Source organism: Narcine bancroftii, chromosome 11 (genome assembly GCF_036971445.1).
Source record: "Narcine bancroftii isolate sNarBan1 chromosome 11, sNarBan1.hap1, whole genome shotgun sequence".
NCBI classification, from domain to species: domain Eukaryota; kingdom Metazoa; phylum Chordata; class Chondrichthyes; order Torpediniformes; family Narcinidae; genus Narcine; species Narcine bancroftii.
Genome location: NC_091479.1, coordinates 17,444,139 through 17,471,989, shown reverse-complemented (window position 1 = coordinate 17,471,989; position 27,851 = coordinate 17,444,139). Strand labels below are relative to the sequence as shown.

The 27,851-nt window shown below is 44.8% G+C and overlaps 1 protein-coding gene across 1 annotated transcript in view; it reads left to right on the top strand.

Moving 5' to 3' along the window:
- The first annotated feature begins 209 nt into the window (after positions 1–209).
- alpk3a (alpha-kinase 3a) overlaps positions 210–27,851 on the top strand; it is a 115,546-nt gene continuing 87,904 nt past the window's right edge. The window contains exons 1-2 of the mRNA XM_069902250.1: positions 210–378; positions 26,331–26,411. The gene's annotated coding sequence lies outside the window, so the exon portion shown is untranslated. The remainder of the gene's footprint in view (positions 379–26,330; positions 26,412–27,851) is intronic.

Sequence of the window (27,851 nt, the reverse complement as noted above, 5' to 3'; positions counted from 1 at the left end):
CTGCCCATTACCGTGAGCTGTGATTACTTACATTTTTGTATTTGACTATTGGCAGAACATAACATAGTGTAACATAACCGTCATAGCAGTGTATTGGGAAATACGCATCCTCGTGTTTCATGACTCACGTAACCACAGCTTTGACTTTTATACTTTACACCAGGATGTATTATGTTGAATTTCTTAATGTTAAATTAGTCTGTCAGCTGTGGTTCACTTGTTGTGAATCACAGATTGTGGCCTCAAGTCCCAACAGGTTTGAACATATAATCCAGTCTGAGGGTTTGTCCTAATAAAGTCAAGTTCAAGTTTATTGCATGAGTACAACCCGACGAAGTAGCGTTCTTGGGAGAAACACAACCAGATGTAACACATAAGGTAAAGGTTCCTTATTGTCACCTAATACTAGATTTAGAATGTAACATACATGGAATTCTCTAACTTTTTGTCCACTGAAAGGCAGACAGAGTCGCCACTTTGTCCAGCGCCCCTCTCAGAAACCTACAGTAGCACCTGGTGTTCCGAGGCGGTCTCCCCTCCCAAGTACTGAGCCTGCTTAGTTTCTAAGATCAGACTGGCTAATAGCCAGGTGTAGACTGGTTATTAGGTGCTGACAACATTAATATACAAATAAATATTGTTTCATCGATTTGAGAGTCTCGGATGGTCAGTGCGAGCCGTTCCTTTGGTCGTTCAGCGTTCTCACTGCCCGTGGGAAGAAGCTGTTCTCAGCCAGGTGGCGCTGGCTCTGATACTGCTGGGTAAAATACAGTATGAACACCAGTATGAACTAGCTAGTGGTTGGGCACGAACCAGTCCAGGAAATCGGGGACATGTAGTATATATTATTGCTTATTGCTAGTTCCTGAAAACGGACATGAGGTCCAAAGGATTAATGTGTCCATACACTAACATGGCCGACCCTTCTGCCAGTGGAAATGGCCTCTCCTATCCAAAATATCAATTGCTTCCATTTTACTGGTTAATCTTTCTTGAGCTCGTTCTTCAAACCATCTCTGTTCCTTGAGCCCCTCCACTATTGCTTTCTGTTTCCTCCCCTCGGTTCTGTCGAGCATTGGTCAGACAGCATCTGGAGTACAACTGCATTGGTTCGTCATGGAATACTTGCTTTGGAATTCCAAAACCAATGATAAAGCATAGGATTTCATTTTTATTGAAATGATTTTATTGACAAGTGTGGGTTTGTGAAGCCTTTCCTAAATCCTTCGCAGTTTCTCTATTCTTACAACTTTAACTAGGAGTGCATCATGTGGTTGTACATGATGTGGGGGTTGGAGGGGAGGCCGCAGCAAGTGGTATAGGTACTTGTCAACTCCACGTACACAATAAGTCCAGGTTTATGTGTCCCAAGTAGTGTGAACACCAGGGTCAGCATCTGGATTTTATTTCCCAAATCTTTCGACTTCCATTCTTTAAGATGCCCTGAAGCTCATATTTAGTTCTGCTTCAGAATTTGGACTGGAAGTGACTCAAGACGTTTCACAACATTAAAAGGTCAAAGTCATAATCAAGTTTATTGTCATCTGATTGTACAACCCGACGAAACTGCGTTCTCCAGTCCTTGGTGCAAAACACGCAGACATAATATGCATACAGACAAATTATACATAGTATTCATATATACAAATAAATATTCGTTCATGAATATGGGAGTCTCAGATGGTTAGTGTGAGCTGTTCCTTTGGTCATTCAGCGTCCTCGCTGCCCGTGGGAAGAAGCTGTTCCTCAGCCTGGTGGTGCTGGCTCTGATCCTCCTGGCTCTCTTCCCCGATGAGAGCAGCCGCAAGATGGTGTATGCGGGGTGGAAGGGGGTCCTGAATAATATTGCACGGCCTCTTCAGACAACGATCCCGGTAGATCACGACCTCTGCCGCTCTTACGGTCCTGCGGATTGACCTCCGATCCATTTCCCTGCAGCAACCAAATTGCACTGTGATGTAGCCTGAAGAAGGTTGGCGTAGCCTTGCCTGCTTCAGTCTTCTCAGGGAGTGCAGTCGCTGTTGTGCCTTCCTGACAAGTGAGGAGATGTTGTGTGTCCACGATAGGTCACTAGTGACGTGAACTCCATTCCCTGTACTAAGAGTCTCAACGTGAAAGATGAACTCTGTTTCTCTTTCCACGCACACTGCCTGGCCTCCTGAATGTTTACCACACTTCGTGTTTTTATTTCTAACTCATCTGTCTCTAGTTTTGTCGACACCCAAATTTTAAAATTCTCTCATCTTAAATTCTATTTCTTCCTCCAACGGCAGAAATCTCCTTCCTCCTCCATCTTCACACCGTTGCTGTTATTCAGCCATTGTTAACCTACGGTTAGTGTAACGCTATTACGGCGCCAGCGACCTGTGTTCAAATCTGGCACTGTCTGTAAAGAGTTTGTCTGTCCTCTCCGGTCTGTGTGGGTTTCCTCCAGGTGCTCTGGTCAGACCGATCAGAACATACCGGGGGTTGTCGGTCAATTAGGTGTCATTGGGCGGCACAGACTGGAAGGCCAAAAGAGCCTGTTACCGTGCTAATTTCATGTCTATTGTCTCAGCTGATGTGACCATCCTAATAGTGCAGTGATTTCCCATCATCAAATGTAAACACGCTCTTCTTCACCCAAACAAATGCTTTTTGCCTTCCAATTTTTGAAGCAACCATTATTAAATGTAATGGAAATTTAAAAAGGAGATTGTGAGGATTTCAGGCATTGCCGTGAACCTACTGGTCAAATTGGTTTGTTTCTGTCAAGTTCTTGTATCTAATGCCACATTCTGATGGCCTTCAAATGCCACGAGTGTCATCTCAATTCTTGCCGACTACCGCATAAACCGTGGAAGGCGCGAATCTGAGGAACCTTGCATCATTCTTGAAGGTCCACGAAGAGCAAAAGGTGGGTCAACAAAAGAACCATAGAACACGACTGCAAAGAAGCAGGCCCTTTGCCCCCTTCTAGTCTGTGCTGAACTACTTCTTTTCTTTGGCTTGGCTTCGCGGACGAAGATTTATGGAGGGGGTAAAAGTCCACGTCAGCTGCAGGCTCGTTTCTGGCTGACAAGTCCGATGCGGGACAGGCAGACACGGTTGCAGTGGTTGCAAGGGAACATTGGTGGGTCGGGGTTAGGTGTTGGGTTTTTCCTCCTTTGCCTTTTGTCAGTGAGGTGGGCTCTGCGGTCTTCTTCAAAGGAGGTTGCTGCAGTCCCTATCCCATTCACGTACCTGTCCAAATTTTTATTAAGAGGAAGTGTTTACTGGAGGTGTGCAAACTATTGGAGAGGATTCCTAAGGATAAGATCTGTGAGCATTTGGAGAAGTTCAGTCTACTCATGGCTTTGTGAAGGGAAGGTCGTGCCTCACGAGTCTAATTGTAATTGTGTTTTTAAAAATATAAAATACATAACAAGGAAGTGTCCATTGAGTTGGTGTGGACAGAAGTCAGAAATAGGAAGGGAGCTACCACTGTGCTGGGAGTAGTCTATAGGGCCCCCAAATCACCCTTGGGACACAGAGAAACAGGTGTGCAGGTTTTGGAATGGTGCAGAAGTTACAGGGTTGTTATTATGGGAGACTTCAACTTCCCTAATACTGACGGGCACTTCCTGACTGCAAGAAGGATAGATGGGGCTGAATTTGTCAGGTGTACTCAAGAAGGATTCCCGACGGAATACATTTATTCATTTCCAAGTACCATTGCTGTACTCTCAGGCTCTCTTCTGATTTCCAAGTTGACATTATACATTTTTTTGCTACAGCTAAGGCTATCATTTTTTTAAAAAAACTTTATTTATTCATTCAAAATACAGATAAGTAACATATATAACAATAAACTAAACATGAACGATATATTTTATTTATATAAAATAAAAAAGAGAAGAAAAAAAAGGACACCCCCCCCTTTTCAGCCAACTCTCCTAAGGAGAGCCATAAAGAAAGAAAAAAAAAGAAAAAATAAATATACATATTAAGATCTAATCAATGTAAATCGAAATGTAAATATTCTGAATATAACAACCACTTATTAATAAGAAAACTATAATTATCACGTGAAACATATGTGATTTTTCCATTATTAAACAATATTTCATCTCATTATGCCATCTATTAACATCAATCATATTCGTATCTTTCCACGTACTAACAATACATTTTTTTTACTACAGATAATGCTAAATATACAAAAGCAAGTTGAAATTTATCTAATCCCAGACCTTTCAAAGGTTGCAAACTACCCAATAAAAATACTGTCGGATGTAAAAGTATCTTAATCTTATACAGGAATTCCAGAAACAATTGTACTTTCTTCCAAAAAGACATGACCAAACCGTGTGAAAAAAAGTTCCAGCGGTGTTACCACATCTAAAACACAAATCTAATTCATGAAAACCATTTTAGCTAAGGCTATCATAATAAATCTTTTTTGCGCTTCATCCAGTTTGAGGCCTAATTCCTTACTTCTTATATTACTTAGAAGAAAGATCTCTGGATTTTTTGGTAAGTTGCTTTTTGTGATTTTATTTAATACCTGATTTAGATCTTCCCAAAACTTTTCCACTTTCTCACATGCCCAAATTGCATGTCCTGTTGTTCCCGTTTCCTTCTTACAGCGAAAACATCTGTCTGACACTGTTGGGTCCCATTTATTTAACTTTTGAGGTGTGATGTGTAGCCTGTGTATCCAGTTATATTGTATCATGCGTAACCTCGTGTTTATTGTATTTCTCATAGTTCCGGAGCATAGCTTCTCCCATGTTTCATTCTTTATCTTTATGTTTAGATCTTGTTCCCATGTTTGTTTGGGTTTACAGCTTGTTTCCTTGTTCTCTTTCTCTTGTAGTTTGATGTACATGTTTGTTATAAATCTTTTAATTATCATTGTGTCTGTAATCACATATTCAAAGCTGCTTCCTCTGGTAACCTCAGTCTACTTCCCAATTTGTCCTTCAACTAGGTTTTCAGTTGGTGATATGCAAACATTGTACCGTGAGTTATTCCATATTTGTCCTTCATTTGTTCAAATGATAATAAATTATTTCCCAAAAAACAATTTTCTATTCTTTTCATTCCTTTTCTCTCCCATTCTCTAAAGGAAAGGTTATCTATTGTGAAAGGGATTAGTTGATTTTGCGTCAATAATAATTTTGGTAGTTGATCATTTGTTTTATTCCTTTCCATGTGAATCTTCTTCCAAATGTTGAGCAGATGATCCAGTACTGGTGAACTTCTATATTGCACCACTTTTTCATCCCACTTATAGAGTATATGTGCTGGTACCTTCTCTCCTATTTTATCTAGCTCTATCCTGGTCCAATCTGGTTTTTCCCTTGTTTGATAAAAATCTGATAGGTATCTTAAATGTGCTGCTCTATAATAATTCTTAAAGTTCGGTAAAATAACATATAATTTAAGAAATAACATCACAGTATTTGAACAAATTTTGGAACCGTACATGGAACACAACAGAGAAGTCCTACCGTGGACTTCCACCACCTAAAATGACAGAAGGAGAAGAAGACGAAATGAACTGACCCAGTGTGTAAAAGTAGATGACATAATTTTCCTGTTGTTTTTCATTGTGTGATGACATTGTTTAATGGGTTTAATGTATCATATATGTTGAGAGGGTTTGGAGGTGGGGTGGGAAGGAGGGAGGGAAGGGAGGGGGGAAAAGGGGAGAAAATGACACTGTGTATATTCAAGAGGGAAATGTTTGTGTGTATTTTGGTTAATATGGTTCATAGTGTGAAAAATAAATTTTAAAAAAAGTAGGATTCCCGACACAGCCGACGAGAGGAGAGGGCACACTGGATCTAATTCTGGGTATTGAACCTGGTCAGGTGGTGGACCTCTCGGTGGGGGAGCATTTCGGTGAGAGTGACCACAACTCTCTGAGCTGTAGTATAGCCATGGATAAGGACAAAAGCAGACAAAATGGAAAAGTGTTCTATTGGGGAAGGGCTAATTTATGATGGGATGAGGTGGGAACTAACGAGAGTGAATTGGAAACAGATGTTCAAAGGTGAAAGCACGGAACTAATGTGGAGGAAGTTTTGGGACCATGTGCTGGGATCAGGATAGGTTTGTCCCACTGGGACAAGGAAAAGGGAACAAAACAGATGAGGCTGCTTGTGAAGAGGAAGAAGGAAGCATAGATTTAGAAAGTGGGAAACAGGAAGGGCTCATGAGAAGTATGTGGTAGTCAGGAAGGAGCTTGAGGAAAGCTCCAAAGGCCTTGGCAAAAAGAATTAAGGAGAACCTCAAGGCACTCTATGCAATTGTGAAGAACAGAAGGATCACTTAAGGGTGAAGGAAGCAACATGTACCTGGAGGCGGAGGAGGTTGGGAAGGTCCTAAGTGAATACTTTGCGTCAGTATTCACAAGAGAAAAAGATCTTGATCATGGTGAGGTCGGAATAGAACAGGTGGTACAAGGACGACTTCTTCCCCGCTGCGATCAGACTCCTGAATGATCAATGAACTAAAGACACTGCCTCACTTTTCAAGCACTGTTATTTTAATATTTATTGTAAGATGGTTATAATAGGAATGTTTGCACTACAATGCTGCAACGAAACACTGAATTTCGTGACTTGTTCATGACGTTAAGATTGATAAATCCCTGGGCTGGACACGATGGGAAGGGAAGGAAGAGGTAGCTGGGGCAGTGGCTATAATCTTTGAGTCCTCCTTGGCGACAGGGGAGGTGCGGAGGATTGATGAATGGTAAATGTGGTTTCCTAGTTTAAAAAAAAGGATAATCCTGAGAATTATAGACCAGTGAGTCTTACGCCAGTGGTGTGTAAACTATTTGAGAGGATTCCTAAGGATAGGATCTGTGAGCATTTGGAGAAGTCCAGTTTACTCAAGGATAGTCAACATGGATTTGTGTAGGGAAGGTCACATTGAGTTTTTTGTGGAGGTAACAAAACAAATTGATGAGGGTAGGGTGGTAGATGTGGTCTACATGGATTTTAGTAAGGCCATTTGAAAAGTTCCCTCATGAGAGACTTGTTCAGAAAGTCATGGTGTATGGATTAAAAATTGGCTTGTATGTAGAAAGCAGAGAGTAGTAGTGGATGGAAAGTCTTCTGTCCGGAGGTCGGTGACTAGTGGAGTTCCACAGGGATCTGTTCTGGGACCCCTGCTCGTTGTGATATTTGTAAATGTTCTCGATGAAGAAGCGAAAGGATTGGTCAGTAAGTTTGCGGATGATACAAAGATTGGAGGAGTTGTGGATGGTGCTGAAGTTTGTCATAGGTATAGATAGCATGCAGAGTTGGGTGGAAAAATGGCAGATGGAGTTCAATCCAGGTAAGTGTGAGGTGATGCATTTTGGAAGGACAAAGCAAAAAGCTGAGTACAGGGTTAATGTTCTGATTCTTAAAGAGTGGTGGAAGAACAGATGGACCTTGGGGTCAAAACCATGCATCCCTCAAGATTGCCACACAGGTTGATAGGATAGTTAAGAAGGCCTATGGAATGTTGGGCTTCATTAATAGAGGGATTGAGTTCAAGAGGAGAGAGGTCGTTGCAACTCTACAAATCTCAGTTGAGACTACACTTAGGGTATTGTGTTCAGCTCAGGTCACCTCATTACAGGAAGGAAGTGGAAGCTATGGAGAGGGGGCAGAGGAGATTGACTAGGATGCCGCCTTGATTGGGAAACAAGGCAAGGTTAGCAGAGCTGGGACTTTTCTCTTTGGAGTAGAATGATGAGAGGAGACTTATTAGAGGTCCACAAGATTCTGAGAGGAATAGATAGGGTGGACGGTCAGCGCCTTTTTCCCAGGGCAGGACTATCAAACACCAGGGAACATCTCTACAAAATTAAAGGAGGAAAGTTTAGGGGAGACATCAGGGGTATTTTTTTTTAACACAGAGTTGTAGGAGCCTGGAATGACTTAACAGGGGATGGTGGTGGCGTCTGGGACAATGGGGCATTTAAGAGACTTTTAAACAGGCGCATGGATGATTGAAAAAGAGAGGGTTATGAGATAGGAAGGGTTTAGTACTTCTTTTGGGTAAGTATATATATAGGGCCTGTACCATGCTATTATGTTTTAGAACCGAATCCACTATGCCGGAAAACTGACAGGATTAAGACCAACATTGGTCTCACACTTCACTGGAGACACTTGTGTGATTATGCAAGGGTCTTGGAGAAGGGCACCTGTGTGATTTGTTCAGACTGTGTCAATGGGTCCCAGACCGTCACCTAAACATTCCAGCCAACTGAGTAATCCAGACGAGACTCTGTTAGGACGCAGCTGTTTAATAACCAAACAATAGGCCTTTGAGTAGCATGGGTATCAAAACTGAAATCACTTTGTCAGTCAGAATTCTAAAAGTAGACGATGTTACACCATCAGCTCTCAGTAGGCGTCAATAAAAGTTTGAATGTTAATCTTGTTAATAATTAACCTATTTTGGTAGCCTAATTTGAATGATATTTAAGGTACAGAATTAGTCATACTGAGAAACAGAGTAGAAACCTCAGTGCTGTGCTCGGGAATTTAAATTCAGTTGGTTCAAAAGCTCCAGGTTCGAATCTGACACTGTAATGAATTTGTATGTTCTCCTGTGACTGCGTGGGTTTCCTCCCAACATTCAAAACGTACTGGGCGTTGTAGGTCAACTGGGTGTAATGGGGCAGCACGGACTTGTGGGCCAAAAGGGCCTGTTCCTGTACTATCCAGCATGTCTAAACAAAATCAAAAATCAGTAAAACTGCCAGAAGCAGTCGGATGTCCATAAATGCCCATGGGAATTGCTGATATCCTCTGCAGAAGGAAGCCTGGTTGTTCCAGTTGGTCCTGAAGCAAACCCCTTCGTTACGCTAATTTATGGTGGGTAAATAAAAGAAAATCTTGCCGGGCCACACAGCCGCACGAGGTGCAGGGTTCAACCTGACCAGTGCAAACAGGGCAGCACCGGCATCCACTCCTAATCAGTTCCCTGCAACCGGGCCAGGAAGTCCGGGACTCACCGCCCCAACCCAGGCCAAGTTCTCACAACCCAGCCCTCGTTCTCTCTACACCCCACTGCTTCCACCCTTGGTGTGGGCCATACCCATGCCTCTGCATTTGAAAGGCCTGTACCGTCATGTGCAATGAAAATTGTCTATGATGCTCCAGAATCTGGTTGTCAAGAGTTTTATGCTGTTTTAAATGGTGAGAAAGGACCCCTTGACCAATCTACTAGTGGTTAAGAAGTATTCAAGATTCCTTTATTGTCATGTAATAAAGACAGTGCAATATTACATGACATGGCTTTTGCCTACAATAAGGCGGACAGATTCGCCATTGGCAGAAATTGCCTGAAGCGCCTCCTACAGTCAGAGAAAGAGAAGCAAAGGAGAGCCCCCCGAGTGTCCGCGGATTCGCTCCCAGCGCTGCCGCAGCCCCCGCAGAGCCCCGCTCAAACCATCAGCAGCACGAGCGCCAGATCCGAACCTCCGACACGATCAGGAAGCCTCGCCACCCTCTCGCATCTCGGTTCCAATACCAGTTTCTAGCCAGTCCACCAGAGATAAAGTAAAAACAGAACATTATAGGCCCTTCGGCCCCCAACGTTGTGCTGAAAACCTACTCCACAGTAAACTCTTCCCTACATCACACCCATATCCCTCCATTTTTTTTTAACATCCATGTATTTTGAATGTCCCTGCTGTACCAGCCTTCATCACCATCCTTGGCAATGCATTGCAGGCACCCACCACTCTGTGTGTAAAAACCTTACCCCTGATGTCTCCCCTAAATCCTCCCCCCCCCCCCCATTCACCTTGTACAGCTGTCCTCTGGTGTTGGCCACTCTCATGCCAGGAAAAAGGTGTTGGCTGTCCATCCTCTCTAGGCCTCTCAGAACATTGGAGACATTCATTAAGTCACCTCCTTCTTTGTTCCGAAGCCCCAGCTCTTGCTTCATAAGGCACGTTCTCCAATCCAGGCAACATCCTGGTAAATCTCCTCTCCACCGCTTCCCGCTTCCACATCCTTCCTGTATTGAGGCGACCGGAACTGAACACGATACTCCCAAAAAATTACTGGAAAACTCAACCAGTCAGGCAGCATCTGTGGGAAGGAAATCCAGTGATCATTATAAGTTATTGGAACTGATCCAACAAAATAACAGGTGTAGTTACAACCCATGGAAGTTCTCATGGCTACAACTTTAATCTGGAGGATGTGGCATTGAAGGAGAAAACTCCTGAGCTGAAGGACAAAGTTCTGCCGATTGAATGAACATGTTGTGGAGGAGGAACTAGTTGGGCCTCCGATCGAGGATGCAACACGTCCTTCAGCTGATTGGAGGTGTAAAGGGATGGAACCCGCCTGAGACGAGCCAGTAGGATCGGAGAATTGTCAGGGTGGTGAAGAGCATTAGAATTGTTACAGGCAAGGGACTGGATCCGGGAAGACAGGACTGAGACAAGATAGGAAGAAATTGGCTCAATTGAGCAAGAGCAGGTTGAAACAATTGGTCTGCTTGGACGTGGATCGTGGGTAGGAGGTAGAAGCAGGTGTTGGATGGCTGGGACACTCGCATTGAAAAGTTGACATAATGATTGACCGAAAGGGACACACAGCCTTAATTCATCATCTCAGCCTTGACACTGGACTTTAAACTGAATGATGGAAAATAAAGGAACTTGAACAACATCCTGCTGACTCCATGAAAAAGTGTCGCCCATCAAACCACAGCTCATTCAAAAATGTCATTAAACTAGGCTTGTGAAATTGGGGGGAGAGGTCAAATGATGAAACCGCACTAAAAATGCCCGACGTTATTTATAGCACGCTGTCTGTGTCAGATCTTTGCAACTTGGGAAATTTAGTGACAAAGAGGAACTTCACAATAAGGTAGCCATCAAGGAGAAAACGTAGACACAGTACAGGCCCTTCAGCCCACAATGTTGTCCCAACCTCGATAAACCTACTCAACAATCTAACCCTTCCCTACCTCATATCCACAGCCCTGGATTTTTCTTGCCTGTCTAAGAGGCTGTTAAATGTCGCCATTGTACCAGCCACCACCACCAGCCCCGGCAATGCATTCAAGGGACCCATCCTTCTTACCCCTGTCATCTCCCCTAAACGTTCCTCCCCTCACCTTAAACCGAGGCCCTCTGGTATTGGCAATTGTTGAAAGTTCTTCTTATTGTCACAAAACAATACATCAAATACACGATGTACTTCAACATTTTCCCGCTGTAAGGTGAATAGACAGTCGCCATGAGCATTGGCCAGCATCCCTGACAATAGGAGAAAGGAAGAAAAATAGAGTCCCTTACTGTGGCCCCAAGAAAATGTAAACTCTGTCCTGTCTACTTTATCACAAGCACCGAGAGAGAAAGAGAGAGAAAGAGAGAGAGAGAGAGAGTCACAAGCACCGAGAGAGAAAGAGAGAGAGAGAGAGAGAGAGTCACAAGCACCGAGAGAGAAAGAGAGAGAGAGAGAGAGAGAGAGAGTCACAAGCACCGAGAGAGAAAGAGAGAGAGAGAGAGAGAGAGAGAGAGTCACAAGCACCGAGAGAGAGAGAGAGAGAGAGAGAGAGAGAGAGAGAGAGAGAGAGAGAGAGAGAGAGAGTCACAAGCACCGAGAGAGAAAGAGAGAGAGAGAGAGAGAGAGAGAGAGAGAGAGAGAGGGGGTGAGCGAGGGCTCAGGAAACACTTTTATCAACAGCTCTGATTCAAGTACAGAGATGCCTCAGTGCCTCAGTCTCACAGTGTCCAAAAGAGGTGAAGATATGTTACTGACGTTTCGGGCCTGAGCCCTTCTTCAAGGTCTGAGTGGAACAATACAGGCTGGGGAAGGCAGCCGTCGAGAGAGGGAAATGAGGCAGATATTTCAACACTGAACATCTCACAGCTTGAAGGGGCCGGGCTTCAATCCTGACCTCCTCCACTGCCTGCGAGGAATTTCCACCTTCTCTCTGGAACTGCAGGGATTTCCCCTGGGTGCTCGAGTTTCCTCGTACAACTTGAAAACCTACTGACGGGAAAATTAATTGGCCACTGTAAATTACCCCAGGGTAGGTGGTTGAAAGAGAGAGAGAGTAGGTTCCATGGGAAATGTGGGGTAATGTGAGAGCTAGCATAGATGTAATTGGCTGAATAGCCTCCTTCTCCAGCCCATGAAGCTATCATTCAGTATCCTAGACGAGAATGAATAAAATTAATAGCGTGGGTGTAGTGCTCGCTGCAGTCAAACAGCCCTGTTTACTTGAATATTGGTAATTTGGAAACTCATGAGAAGTCAGAGGGTGGTAAAGCGATGGAATTTGTTGGCCACAGACAGGTTATTGGGTGCATTCAAGACAGAGGCTATTTGGTTCTTGACTATCCGGCCCATCAAAGGTTATGGCGAGAAGGGCGGGCAGTGGGGCTGAGTGGGAGAATGGATCAGCTCATGATTGAATGGTCAGAGAGACTCAAGGGCTGAATGGCCTGCTTCTATGTCTTAAATCCAGGGTGAAGAAGAATGCCAAATGGAAAAGAGGTTACAGGAAGAATACGGGGTAAAATGGATTTAGACAGCAAGGGTGCAGACAGTTATATCAAAACAGTCTAACTGGATTTTAGCAAAGCTTTTGATAAGGTTCCACATGAAAGGAAGATTCAGTCACTAGGGATTAATAGAGAAATAGTAAGATGGGTTCAGAGGTGGCTGGAGGAGAGACAGCAGAGGGTCATGGTGGACAACTGTGCATCAGGATGGAAGCCTGTGACGAGCGGCGTGTCTCAAGGATCGGTGGTAGGTCCCCTGTTGTTCATCATTTATATTAATGATTTGGATGAGGGGGTGGTTAACTGGGTAAGTAAATACGCAGACGATATGAAAATAGAGGGAGTGGTGGATAGCGAGGAAGGTTTTCAGGGATTACAGAGGGATTTGGTTTGTCTGGAGAGTTGGGCTGAAAGATGGCAGATGGAATTTAAAGTAGAGAAGTGTGAGGAGCTTCATTTCGGTAAAAATAATCGAAATAGGACATATGTAGTAAGGGGGATGACATTGGGAATGCACAAGTACAAAGAGATCTTGGAATTATGGTGCAGCGTTCCTTGAAGGGGGATTCGCATGTTGACAGGGTGGTTAAGAAGGCATTTGGTACGTTAGCCTTCATAAATCATAGCATAGAGTGTAGGAGCTGGGAAGTGATGTTGCGACTGTTTAAGGCATTGGTGAGACCAAGTTTGGAGTATTGTGTTCAGTTCTGATCTCCAAATTATAGGAAGGACATAGATAAGGTGGAGAAGATTTACAAGGATGTTGCCTGGCTTAAAATACCTAGAGTACAGAGAAAGATTGAAGAGGTTAGGACTTTATTCTTTGGAATGTAGACGGTTGAGAGGGGATTTGATAGAGGTGTTTAAAATTATAAAGGGAATAGATAGACTAAATGCAAGTAGACTCTTCCCCAGGGGAGCAGGGGATGTTGAAACAAGAGGACACAAGTTGAGGGTGAATGGAATAATCTTCTGGTGGAAATAGTTGAGGCAGAGTCAATTCTTTCATTTAAGAGGAGGCCGGATATATACATGGATAAGAGGGGTTGGAGGCTTATGGGCGGAGAATAGGCAGGGGGAATCTAGCGGAGTTATTTGAGTGAACCGGCTTGGACTTGAAGGGCCGAGATAGCTAGTTTCCATGGCATGAACTGTTATATGGTGATATAGCAACTCACTCTACCTAAGAAAAATTATATTTTTTACACCATTTTTCACACTTCTTACTGACCAATTCAAAATAAAAAAAATTCATTCTGATTGTAAAATATCCTTTGCAGTAGAATTCATGCCCAAATAATGCACCAGGTATAATTTCTTATTGTGCTGGGGAACATTTCCAGGTTAAAAAGTGACAATTGCATATCTAGGTCAGATATTTTTTTGCTTACAATCTTCTCCGTAGATGGTCACCTTGTCGAGATGGAGAAGCTTGTGCGGTCCTGAGATCCTGAGAGCTCTGCTCCTGGTAGGGCCGCCCTTGGTGGTATGGTCGAGATCCCTGATAAAGAACAATCCAACCAAGAACTCAGCAGTGGAACAGGTGGACGAAGTGACCCTGAACTCAACGGCTGTGAAGGCTGCGACAGATCCCTCAGCTCCCATCTTTGTGGTCTCCCCGCCTCTGGAACTAGTTGGTGATGTACCGTGTGCTCCTTGGAGCGCCACATCAAGCACACATTAAACAAACATGCGCCCAGGCGACTTTGCTCGTTGAGCCACTTTTGAAGATTGGAAGCATAAGCCACTGGAGAGTCTGTAGGAACAAAGACCATCGTCCTCAACCTTGAGGGAGAGCCTCAACGACGACAATCTGCATCATGAGTGTGGTAAATCATTGTTTTATATAATTGTCTGGTCAAGCACATATTGGGCTGGTTATACCTGTGGCCCCTCCTCACAGGCTCCTGTGTAAAGGTGACTGTTCCACAGTCTCCAGCAACTCAGTGTAGCACAGCTGAACAGTATGGATGTGCTTGTGTCCTTAAGCGAATAAAAGCCTATTGGTTTCTCTGCAACAGTCTTCTGAGTAATTGACTCAATGTGGGTGCCTGATGCTACTAAATGTCGGAGGCTTCTTGTGCTGCCAAGAATTGCAGCTCCTTGCAGTGGGTGTCGTGGAATAGCGTCAGTGAAACCAAGAGCTCTTGCTTTTTCTGCCTGTTGAGCGGGACTCGCGGCTGAGAAACTGTGAATCTTCTTCAAGCAGCTGCAGAGACGACTGGCCTCCTCTGGCATTGCAAGATACATGAGTAGGCCCATTGGCCCATCGGGTCTGCTCCACCATTCTAATCATGAGCTGATCCATCCTCCCACTCAGCCGCACTCCCCGGCTTTCTCCCCGTAAACCTTGACACCCTGACTAATTGTTACATGTGATCAAGTCAGGTTGGATGGGTTCAAAGAGAAATGAATCCAGATGCAGGCTGAACAGAGAAAGGATGATCTTTACTGCGCACACAGGGAAATCATAAAGGGAAAAATACAAAAACATCCTCGGAAATAAAACTATGTAAACATTCACATCGGATACAACGATCTCCAATACCAGTGGCTGCCTATTCTCTCTCTCTATTATACTCGTGCAGTAACATTCAGTAACTAGCAAAATCTAACTAGACAGGGGCTTCAACACGTACTCCCAGTTCTCTGTTCCATCAGGGTATGGCTCATTGCTAAGTATTCCCACACAATACTCTGGTCCCACCTCTCAGTGTAGTGAACACCTTACCCACGACTCTTCCAACAATATCCACAGTTCGCGACCTGGCGTAGAGCAGCGCTCGTAGTCAGGACCAAGGAGCAGGGAAAATGAGCTGCTGCACGTGGTGAGCTTTTAAAGTGCTGGGGAGTCTGGCTCAGGTAATCACTCGGTGATTCAAGGGGCCACCCGTGAGTTGTGCACTAATGGGTGGGCAGAGTCCAATGTTGACTGGCAGGAGATGCGACATCAGACTAGGTTCCAGATGGAGGGGCAACACGGCCCTCCACAATCCACACTGCACTGTCAACCTCTGCCTTAAATACCCCCAACGACCTCGCTTCCACAGCCGCCCGTGGCAACAAGTTCCACAGATTCACAGCCCTCTAACTAAAGATGTTTTTCTGCAACTCTGTTTTATCCTGCGGTTGTGCCCTCTTGTCCTAGACTCCCCAACCATGGGAAACATCCTGGCCACATCTACTCTGTCCAGGCCTTTCAGCATTCACAATGTCTCTGTGAGGTACCCCCTCATCCTTCTGTACTTCAACGAGTGCAGTCCTAGAGCTGACAAACGTTCCTCAACCAATTCCTGGCATCACTCAAGTAAATCTCTGAACTCTCTCCAATGCCAGCACATCTTTTCTCAAATAAGGTGCCCAAAACTGTACAGAGTCCTTCAAGAGAGGTCCCTCCAGTACTTTATAGAGTCTCAACGTCACATCCCTGCTCTTGTATGCTATTCCTCAGGAAATGAATGTCAACAATGCATTCAGATTACTTCTTCCAAAGGCCACAGGCTGTACCATTAGTGACAGAGAGTGCTTTCTGAAGCATTTGGCCGCTGGGCAGTCTCGCTAAGGGTGAAGGAGTCTTCAATGCCTCCTGGACGTCGGTCCTTGTCCAGGAAGAAGCTTTCTCTTGGTACGTTGATAGAGCAAAAACCCTTTCTGTCAAAAACATCTCAGTGATTGATTGGAGCTATTTTAATGCAGTCAGCTGCTGAGATATTCATTGAACGTGGATCATTCCAGACAGCAATAGATCTCTGCCCTGTCTCAAATTGCGGATCGGAGTAGCATCAGAGAAATACTTTTTTCCTGAAGGAATTGCTTCATCTGTTCTGAGTTCGAGCATTGGGATGGCTTCACATGAATGCAAACTAATTGCACGAAAATAGCTCCTTTCAATAACCCAGATCTTTTCTTCGACAGCTTGGGGAAGACCAGTCATCCCTGAAGCTGCATAAGGGTTAGTGCGATGGTTAGCGCAACACTGTTACCACCGGTTCCAGCAACCGGGTTTCGAATCCAGCACTGTCCGTAAGGAGTTTGTGTTGGTGTGGGTTTTCCTTGAGGGCTCTGGTTTCCTCCCACCATTCAACAAGATTGGTACAATATAATTTCTTACATGAATTATAACCCACCTCACAAAAAAATTACATCAAGGAAAATCAGAGATATCAAAAATATGCTTCATTTAGGTTAGAAATGGGCACCTTTATACACGCCACGTGGACCTGTGCGAAGACGAGATCCTTTTGGTTGGAATTATCTAATATATTAACTCGGCTTATGGGAACAGACTTCCTGCTGGATCCAGAGCTGTATTTATTGGGAAACCTCGAGGGCATGGGCAGAATATGAACAAAATTCCAAATTAAGTTTGTAGATACTGCCCTGTCAGTAGATTAGTACTGTCCGACTCCCCCCTGCTCATCACTTGATGGGCCATTGAGATACACAACTGCAGGCCCATGGAGAAAATAACATATAATTTAAGAAATAAGTATGATACTTTTGCCAAACCTTGTCTAAAGCACTTTAGTGTACAGCTCTAACAACCCACAGTTCTAAAAAGCTAACAACATACATAAAGACAACAGCAGCGAAACACCTCAAGGAGTGGAAGGAGAGGTGGGATTTTTCTTTTTTTTTGGATATTTTATTTAATCAACATATATAGGATCTTAATGACAAACAGTAGAAAATAAACAAGTTAGGAAATTTCTCTGGAAAGGGAAAATGGTAAGGAAGTCTTTTGAAAGGTTAACATGGAAATATGAACAAGGGGGACTCCAACTTCCTAACTTTAAAAATTATTATAAGCCAGCACAATTAAGATTTCTTGTCTCCATGCTTGTTAAAATTAAACCATCTTGGGTGGACATTGAATTAAATAAGATAGGAGAAATTATACCAGAGGGGTTTATTTATAAATGGGAGCCAATATCTATAACAATAGATAGAGATGCTCCGATATCAAAACATTTGCTTAATATTTGGAATAAAGTTAAGTTAGAAGTTGATAGAACTCCTCTTTCATTAAAAATGCCATTAATTCATCCTTTATTAATTTTTTCAAAAGATCACTTAAAAAATATATGGAATAATAAAGGAATTTCAAAACTGGGGTTTTTCTTTTTCTCTTTACCATTTTCTATCACTTTAATTGCTTTAGTTGTTTAATTTTCAAAGTTTTGGGGAATTAGGCAGACATAGTGTTTGTATCTGAGAAGTGAATTATACGAAAAGAAAGTGTAAATATGTTAAAAAATAAAATGTTCAAAAAAGTACTGGGGTTGTCGGTCAATTGGATGTAATTAGGAAATGGGGGGCTCGTGGACTGAAAGAGGAAATGGGGGGGCTCATGGACCAAAAGGGACTGCTACCATGCTGTATGTCTAAATTTACAATAAAAGGGAAAAGACCAAGCAATAGAAGGACAGTGTGGGTCGTGGATGGTGGGAAGGGACGAAGTAAAAAGGAAGACGTTACTTCTACTGTTTTTAGTGAGGGAATGGGTTTAGGTCAGTGGTTGTCAATCTTTTTCTTTCCACTCACATCCCACTTTAACTAATCCCTATACCTTTTTACCCCCTCCATAAATCTTCGTCCACGAAGCCAAGCCAAAGATACCATCGGTGCTATGTGATTAGTAAGGGATTGTTTAAGGTGGGATGTTGGTGGGAAGGGAAGGTTGAGAACCACTGCTCTAGACCCAATTGTTACTGAAATATTTTGCTTGAGAAAAATTGCCATTGGCAACTCCTTTGGAGTTCTGAAACCGTGCACATAACGAGTCAATGAGGGATGATTAAAACAATGGTTTTCAAGCTTATTTCTTTCCACCTTAAGCAATCCCTTACTAATCACAGAGTACCGATGACAGAGGGATTACTCAAAGTGGGATGTGAAAGGAAAGGGAAAGGTTGAGAACCACTGGTTTAGGTGGAGGTGAAATATTGAACCTCAGTGTGGGGTTCCTATGGAATACCAAAAGAAAGGAAGATGGTAGCAGTTTGGTGAAGGAGGAATTAGAATGTGGGTCGCTGGTGGGATGGAGGGTGAAGACAAGGGGGCACAATCCTTGCTCTGAATGGGGAGGAATGAGATGAGAGTGGTAGTGGGTGAAGTAGAACAGGTTTGCTTGAGAGCACGTGGTGGAAGCCACAATGAAAGCATCTCAGAAGCCCTAATGAAGAAATTGTTTTCAATAGAACAAACACATGGAAAACAGAGAAAATCGGGAAAATATAATGGAGAGATTTTTGCCATTTACCTAAGTACCAAAATTCGGAAAATTCCTCATTAACTGGAATTCAAGCAACCGTGGAAAGTAAATAAGTAGAAAAAAATACAAAAGTTAAAAATTGGCGCGCCCAACCCAGCTGCGTTGCTTTCGATCAAGTTTATTGCCATCTGATTGCAGTTACAACAGCGTTCTCCGGTCCTCGGTGCAAAAACACGCAGACTCACTACCAGACGTAACACACGGGCAAACCATACACGTGCAGGACAAGTATTCATGCATACAAATAAATAAAGAAATAGATTTTGTTTCATGAGTATGAGAGTCTCGGAGGGTCAGTGTGAGCAGTTCCTTTGATCGTTCAGCATTCTCACTGCCCGTGGGAAGAAACTGTTCCTCAACCTGTTGGTGCCGGCTCTGACTCAGATGAAGTAGGTATTCATTTTAATAACTAATTTAAGGCATTCAATTCAAGTTTTAAACACAATCTATTGATATTTTTTGAAGATGTATCAATGCCAAATTTCCTAATTACTAAGAACTCTATAGTTATAAATAGCATAATGTTTCTTAGTTACATGGCTGCACAGTACAGTATGTTCCAGGTCATGTCCAAAGTCAATCTGTGAAAGGTTCTATCAGATTAACTGGGATATCAACAATCAAAAGATTTTGAAATCCCCCTCAGGTGCCCATGAAGTCATGAGAAAACATACATTTCTATTTCATATTTTGTACAGTGCAGAGACTATTTGGTAATATACAGGATGCAGTTCAACGTTTGTTTGCCATTCGCCATGCACATTGCCTGCTGCCCCTAAGAGAAAGAGATGCAAAAGAGAGTCCCTTCAGAGTCACTGAACCTCCGTGGATTCGTCTCCCGCAGCCTCTCCAGCCGCACAGATTCCTGTTCGAAACATTGGTCCCCTGAGCTCCAGATCCGAACCTCCGACACGATCAGGAAGCCTTCAAGGCCCGTGGCCCTTCGAGAGCCCTTCTTGCCCTCAGCACCCTGTCGAATCCCCGTTCCAATACCTGGTTCCCAGCAGCCTGGCGCGAGTCCTCCGACTGCAGGTCGCCAACAACCCGCTTCACTCACTGAGCCCCCCTCTGAGCCCTTCACAGCCTAAGATTTTTCCACACAGGGAGCATTGCTGCCAAGTTTAGTCTTCTAATATAAAAAAGTCCGATATTTTTGTCCTAGCTCCATTCAAAGATGGGAATGTTGTATTAATATGTGCGCAGTGTGTGAAGGATCCACACCACCCAGCACATGCTCTGTTCCTGCTGCTGCCATCAGGAAAGAGATGTAGGGGCCACAAGACTCGCACCAGCAGGTTCAAGAACAGCTGCTCCTCCTCCACCATCAGACTCCTCCACGACAAACTCAATCAGGGACTCATTAGGACGTTTACTTGTGCATTTCACTGATTTTTTTCCTCTGTATATCGCACAGTCAGATTGTTTACATTTCTTTATTTGTTTACATGTGTACATCGAGTACAGTTTTATTTTGCACAACCAATAAGTGGCAGTTCTGCCTCGCCCGCAAGAAAACTAATCTCAGGGTTGTATGTGATGTCATGTGTGTACTCTGACAATAAATCGTTCAATTATACCCAATTAACCTACAAACCCTGTAGGTTTGGACGGTGGGAGGAAACTGGAGCACCCTGGGAAATTCCATGTGCAGGGAGAACGTACAAAGTGCTTACAGATAGCACTACATTCGAAGCAGGGTCGCTGGTGCTGTAATAGTGTTCTGCTACACTAACCATTCCTTATCTAGCAGGAGGCCATTTGGCCCATCAGTTTCAGGGCAATCCTGCATTGTGCCTTACCTCTGCTCATAACCATGAACCTTGTCTCTTCGCTTGCCGATGACTACGCCCTTAATTCTCTCACTCCTGGCCCCCACCTAAACCATTTTACAGGAGATGGAAGGAAAAGGGTTCAAACCCCACCCAGGCAACCAAAGAAGCCAGGATTGAACAGCTGCACTTCCTAATGCAGCGCCTTACTGGCTCTTGCTAATCTTGTGATCCAGAGCAGGATGGCTGATGGCTTCATTCACGGCTTTCCGTGCTGTGTGAGGTCTCTGTTTCCGGGAGAAATCAGAGGGGCTGGAATGTGCTCACACAAACAATTCACTCACTGTAAAGTCATGATTTTATTGACTGCACCTGGTTAATATTTGGGCAGCTTTCGTAACAGATGGATCTTTCACTCTGCCAAACGATTATTCAGACATAGTGAAAAATGAGCCCATCCCTCCCACACTCAGAGGGCATCATGACCTAAGGCAGTTGTTCTCAACCATTTTCATCCCACTCACATCCCACTTTAAGTAATCCCTAAGCCATTGGTGTTCTGTGATTAGTAAGGGTGGAAGGGTGGAAAGAAAAAGTTTGTAAACCACTGTTTTAATCATCCCTCATTGACTCATTATGTGAATGGTTTCATCGCTCCAAAGTAAATGGACCAATTACAATTTTTCTCAAGCAAAATATTTCAGTAACAATTGGGTCTGGAGCAGTGATTCTTAACCTTCCCTTCCCACCCACATCCCACCTTAATAATCCCTTACTAATCACAGAGCACCGATGGCACAGATTGAATGCAGAGTTCAGGAGAGCTCTGTAAATCATTGCTTTGTACTCCCAGTGACAGGGCTAAACTATTCTGATTAAACACTCTTCTGCAGACTGCCCATGGCGATCAGTGGCTCATTCCAAAAGACAGAACTGTATTGTATTTTCTGTCACTTTATCGGATCCTCAGGATGGTTTGTTGCCAAAGACATTAATTGTCAAGTGTACACTAGCCAGTTTCGATCCAAAAGGTTGGCTTCCTGAAAAAATTTGGGGATTATGATAGACAACTCAAGCTGAAAACATAGATAATTTCAGATTTGCTGTATCATGTAGGAATTTGGAGAAACATTAGATTAACTTTTATTGAATTTAACATGTTTAATCGCACAATGACGCTGGCACATTGCGTTTGTTCAACTGACTGCTGATTTTCATTTGAACTCAGCATCTGATGCCCCTCATGTCAGTGTCCAACAATGGATTCCAGCTGCCCTGATACCACTTTTCCATGGTCACCATGTCTTTCACCATGTTCGTCGCTGACTGAAGTAAAACACAAAAGTCTGTAGACACCATGGTTGAAGTAAAAACACAATTCTGGAGATACTCAGCAGGTCAAACGTAGCAAAGAAAAAGAGTCATAACCAACGTTTTGGGCTTGAGCCCTTCAAGCAGGTGGGAGGGGAAGCAGGAGCCGCATGGCCCCAAAGGCAGGGATAAGGGAGGGAGGGCACACCAGCAAGCAGGGGGGAGGGGGGAATGGCTCTGGGAGTGGAGAGGGAAGGGGGTGGAGAGTTGGAGGAAAGGATGAGGAAGGGAGGGGGAACAGGGAGTAGGCTGGTGGAAACGGGAGAAGTCGTCCGGGTGGGGAGTGGGGGGTTGCTCCTCCAATTTAAGGGTGGTCTTGGTGGAATAGTGCACAAGGCCATGGACAGACTTGACAGCTTGGAGTGGGGCACAGAATTGAAGAGTTCCAAGGTCAGCAGGGAAGGAGTCCAAGTGCGAATGCAGAAAATGAATTTTCAATGACACGTTGAACTTTGTGGTTTTGTATGCTTGAAGTAGACTTAAAATCTGACAGGAATAGGTTAGATCTAAAAAGCAGTACATGATAGGAAAATTTTCAGGTGATTTTCGTGATCAGCTGCCCAAAATCCATAAAGTACACTCAAAAGTGTTCAGGAAACAAAATCTTTGTGGTCCAGTGTGATCTGTTGTGGGCTGAGTGAGTATTTCTGGCCAGGACATTTATGTCCATCTTTAGGTAGTGCGAAGATGTATCCAATATCCACCTGAGCAGGCAGAGACAACCTTGGTTCAGAGGCTCTTAGGAAGAGACACCTTCCCTGATGTGACATCAATATCTCCTCAGCACAGCTTCAGACCAGGGAGTTTCTGGGCTGAGGGTCCCAGCATTGTACCCATTGTACAGTATCTATAACAGCTTCATTGGATTGGAGCTGCAGGCAAGGCCCTTTTATACTGCCCTTGAAAGTCAGTAATGATCCGCCTTTTAACTGCTTCACTTACCTGTGTGATCACGATGACACTGGGATGGGGGGGGTGGGGGGTCATTTTCATCCCGGTACTTACCCTCCAAGGTAGGTAGTATCAGAACTGATGTGTTTCGCATAGGCCCCTGTGTAAAAGGCATACCCATCTCCCTGGGACGCCGATGCTGTAATGCGGCACTGGGATGCCGGGTCCCTGTGTAAAAGGTCGCACTGGCCTGGTTTTTCTTGGTTTATGACCTGATCCAACCTGGCTTTAAACACGGGTTGTTCACATGCCAATTAAATGGGTAAAAGGGGTAATTGAGACATGGAGTCTGCAGCACGGAAGCAGCCTCCCACCCATTTACGCCATTCCATTTCATTTCCCCACATTCCCGTTAACTCCAAGGTTTTACAACTCTCTCACATCCCAGGAGCAATTTAGTTTATATTTAGACATACAGCACAACAGGTCCTTCTGGCCCACAAGCTCGTACCACCCAGTTACACCCAATTGAACTACAACACCCCCAGTGCATTTTGAAGGGTGGGAGGAAACTGGAACACCCGGAGGAATGTACGCACTCCTTACAGAGAGCGCCGACTTTGAACCCCGACCACCGGAGCCGTAACAGCGTTGCACCCACCCCGCCACTTACCAATTATTTTTCGGGATTGGGAGAAAACCAAGCATCCAGGAGAAGCACAAACTCCACACAGGCAGCACCGGGTGTCAGGATTGAACCAGTGTCACTGAACCTGTGAGGCACCAGTTCGACCAGCCATGCCCCTGTGCCTCCCTCTTGTGGCAATCGCCATCTGAGTATTTCTGTAAGGATAGCATTCCTTCCTCATAATCGCTTCATCTCCGTCACATATATATAAATCCCCATGATTGAGTTTGTCAACCTGATCCACTTTGCTGTCAACTTCCACCCTGACCCTAAATTTCGCTTGGTCCATCTCTAGCAACCCTCTCCTTTCTCAAGCTCTCTGTCTCCATCTTGGGAGATAAACCTTCCTCAGATGCTTCTACAATCTGCCATTTTCCACAGCTAACTTCAGACCCTGCCCCCTGTCAGTATTCCATTCCTTTCTTGAAATTCCTCCATCTCCGTCATATAGTCTCTCCCCAAAATGTAGAACACAGAATATCACTGGCCTAACGTGGACCCTCACCATCTCCTCACTTGACAGGAGGGCGCAACAGCGACTGCACTTCCAGAGAAGACTGAAGTGGGCAAGGCCACCGACCACCATCATGTCAACCTTCTACAGCAATTCAATCAAGAGCGTCCTGGCCGGCTGCAACACAATGATCGGAGGCCAATCCACAGGACCATAAGAGTAGCAGAGACGATCACTGGGGTCTCCCTTCTCCCCCACCGACGTGATCTACCAGGATCACTGTCTGAAGAGGGGGTGCAAAAGCATTAAGGGACCCTTACCACCCCGCCCACAGCATCTTCCAGCTACTCCAATCTGATACGGGAGTATCGGAGCCAGAACCACCAGGCTGAGGAACAGCTTCTCTCCATGGGCAGTGAGGACCCTGAACAACCAAAGCAACTGCTCACACTGACCCTCTGAGACCCTCATATTCATGAAACAATGCTTGTTTATTTATTTCTATTTATTTATTGTTTGTCTGTATGTGCGTTATATCTGGGTGTGTGTCGACGTGTTTTGCACCGAGGACCGGAGAACGCTGTTTAGCCGGGTTGTACTTGTGCCATCAGATGACGATAAACTTGACTTCAACTCACAACCTATGGAAACTGACTCCACAACAATCCAGCCCTTCCCTCCCTCACATCCATAACCCTCTATTTTCCTTACATCCATGAGCTTATTGAAGAGCCCCTATTGTACCAGCCTTTCCCACCACTCCTGGCAATTCCTCTCCATGGGCTTCATTGACCATACAGTTTCCTTACACTCTTTGCAAAACAGGAAAAGTCCTAAAATCCAGACTGCTCAGGGATTTTTGGATTTTCCAGATTCTCGGACAGTACTTTTAAGGCAAATAAACAGGTACATTTTAATAGTTTACTCACGAAACATTTTTTCATACAAAATACAAAGTACCAAATCAATATGTTTCTTACATTTCCATGTGGTCATCCGTGGTGCTTAAACACACGCATTCAAAAGCCGAGTTTTCGAGAAGTCCGGATTCTCGAGTGATCTGGATTTCTGGCATCTGGATTTTTGGACTTTTACTGCATGTCAACAGAATATCGATTTCTTATTCTCATATACTCCAATGGGGACAAATTTGAGTGAATCTTTCACAGGGCCCAGCCACTTAGTGCCCAGTAGTGGCAGGACCCTTGACAGCACCGGGTGTCAGGATTGAACCAGCTGAACTGAGTGTCCCTCATGTGGCAGGCTGCACCAAAGGAAAACACAAACACAATACTGTTTGGGGCAACACAGCTTTATTCCACTCACATAAAGATCTGGTTGGCTGCTAGCTGTGCTCACAGTGGTCCCGGGAGAGAGAGAGAGAGCACATGTTGGGACCTCGGCTTTATACCTTGGGCCCTCTGGGCCCACCTGGTGGTTGGATGTCATTAGGCCGGGTGCCGTGTCTCTAGGCCACATGTTGGCCGAGTGATGTACCACAGCGTATCATCACATCTCAGTAGGTACTCCAGCAGTCTGGAATGTGCCAGTCGGCGGCACTCACTTACGAACAGACAAATAAACCTGGCTGCTGCCGGGAATCAGTAAGTTGGGCAGCAGCTGTGGGGGAAATGGAATTGTTGGCTTCTTGGGTTGGAGCCCTAAGGATATGTTTCCAGCAGGTCTGGGGCAGACCAAAGCGTGTCTCTCACAGAGTACCAGACATATCCGTGTAATAGTCGATACCGTGTAAAAGTCAGCCACCCATCCGAGCTCCCGACACCCCGATCGCTGACTCTCACCTAGGCCCCCACCGCATACCCATCCGAGCTCCTGATGCGCCCACCGCGGACTCTTGCCTTACCTGGCTGCACGCCCATCCAAGCTCCCAATGCCCCAAACTCGGTCTTGCCGCTCATGGCCCAGCCAGCTGCCTAATGCCCCGATTGATGCAGGTACTTATTGTGGTCAAAGGTAGTATGATGTAATGGTCAACCCCTAAATTGTACCCTAAAATTTGATTATTGCATGCAATATATACAGAAAGTGAACTTCCGACACCAATGTGCCTCCACATGGGTCCAGGGAATGTCTTGCGGAGCAGGGGGTCATGTAGTTGCTTTGGTTGAACTTGACCATCCCTTCTCAGACTTTCTCGACCAAAACACAGTCCAGATGGAGGCAGGTGGCCCTCTCGCCCGCACCACAGCCACTTCCAGGACAGTGTGCCATGGGAAAGAGGCTTTGACTTTTCATGAAGGACCGTCAACCAGATGAGGTCTTGTTTGATAGTTCCAGAGAAGTTGCATTCTTTGATAACCTGCTCAGGGAACGACTCTTTGATGAACTTCCAGTCAAATCTGTTTTTCTGCACACAGGGAATGGTGACATGGACACAGTCCAATGGTGTTTACATACCCAGTATCTACATATAGTTTAAAACAGAGGTGGCCATTAGGGTAAGTATCAGATATATTTTCCCCCTTTTCCCCTGCACATCACATCTCTGCAGATACAATCCATTTTGGAAGACTAGTTGAAATGAAAGATGCCTCCGTGTATTAGCACAGAGTTGGGAATGGGGCCACACTACATCACGTACAAGCAGTGGCCGATGAATCTGTGGGAAGTTTGCCAACTGAGTACCTGCAGGAAGAGCACCGGAGGACAGACCACACCTGGCCGGCTGTCAATCAGTCGACCTGAATAGACCTAACTCCACCCGGCCAGCTGTCAATCAACCGGCCAGGATATAATCCTGAGCCGGTCCCTCCCGAGCCAGTCACTCAGGAGCCACCAGTACGGCTACCACTGTAACAGAGACTTTTAACTGAATAAAGCCTGTTGTATAGCCTTTCTCGAGTTTTGTGTCTACAGTGCATCACCATGGGCCGAATAGTTGAATTCTGCTCCTACATATTAATACCACGAGTATTTTTTTTTGCACCTGTGATAGCAAGGAATCGGTGCACCCATGCTCCCATTTTCAGTTTCACCTTCCCTGCCCAGTTCTGGTTGGATGCTCCAGTTTCTCCAATCCAGATTCCCCTTAAGGTGAGGAGGGCGTGGGATCAGTCGGACAGCGGCCTTGCTATTCCCTGGCCCCAGGCCAATTCACACTGGGTGCTGTTGCTCATCCATCGACAGAATTGACAGTGGGAGTGAGCAGGAGATCGAGATATTGTCCACAGACTGGGTGACTGACTGGAGAGCCTCTATCCTTCCTGATTGAGGGATTGATGCAACTCAGCAAAAGGAGTTGGTGTGTGTGCCTGTATGCATAAGTGGCTGGGGAAGTTACTGCTCCACCTTGAAATCAGTATGTTCACTTCACAGCCCACATGTCAGTGTGCGCCTCTACTGCCCTTCAGAAGTGGTCACAGCTTCTTGCCGTGTATTCACATAAGAGCATGTGTAAGAAAGAGGAGCGGGAGTCGGCTGTCTGGCCCATCGAGCCTGCTCCGCCATTCAATCTGACGATCGGCTCGTCTCCACCTACCTGCCCATGTCCCTTAATTCCTCTACTATGTAAAAATCTATCCAACCTTGTCTTCAATTTATTTACTGAGTTCGCCTCCACTGCTTCCATGGGCAGTGAATTCCATAGATTCACTTCCCTCTGGAAAAAGCGGTTCCTCCTCATCTCTGTCCTGAATCTACTATCCTGAACCTTGAGGCTGTGTCCCCGAGTTCTGGTCTCTCTCATGGGAACAACTTACCTCCCTCTATCTTATCCCTGCCTTTCTTAATTATATATGTTTCTATAAGATCCCCTGTCATTCTTCTAAGTTCCAGCGAGTAGAGTGCCAGAAGACACAATCTCTAAACCCCCTCATGTCGGGAATTAACCTGATGAAACTCCTCTGCACTGCCTCCAGCCTTCCTCAAGTCAGGAAACC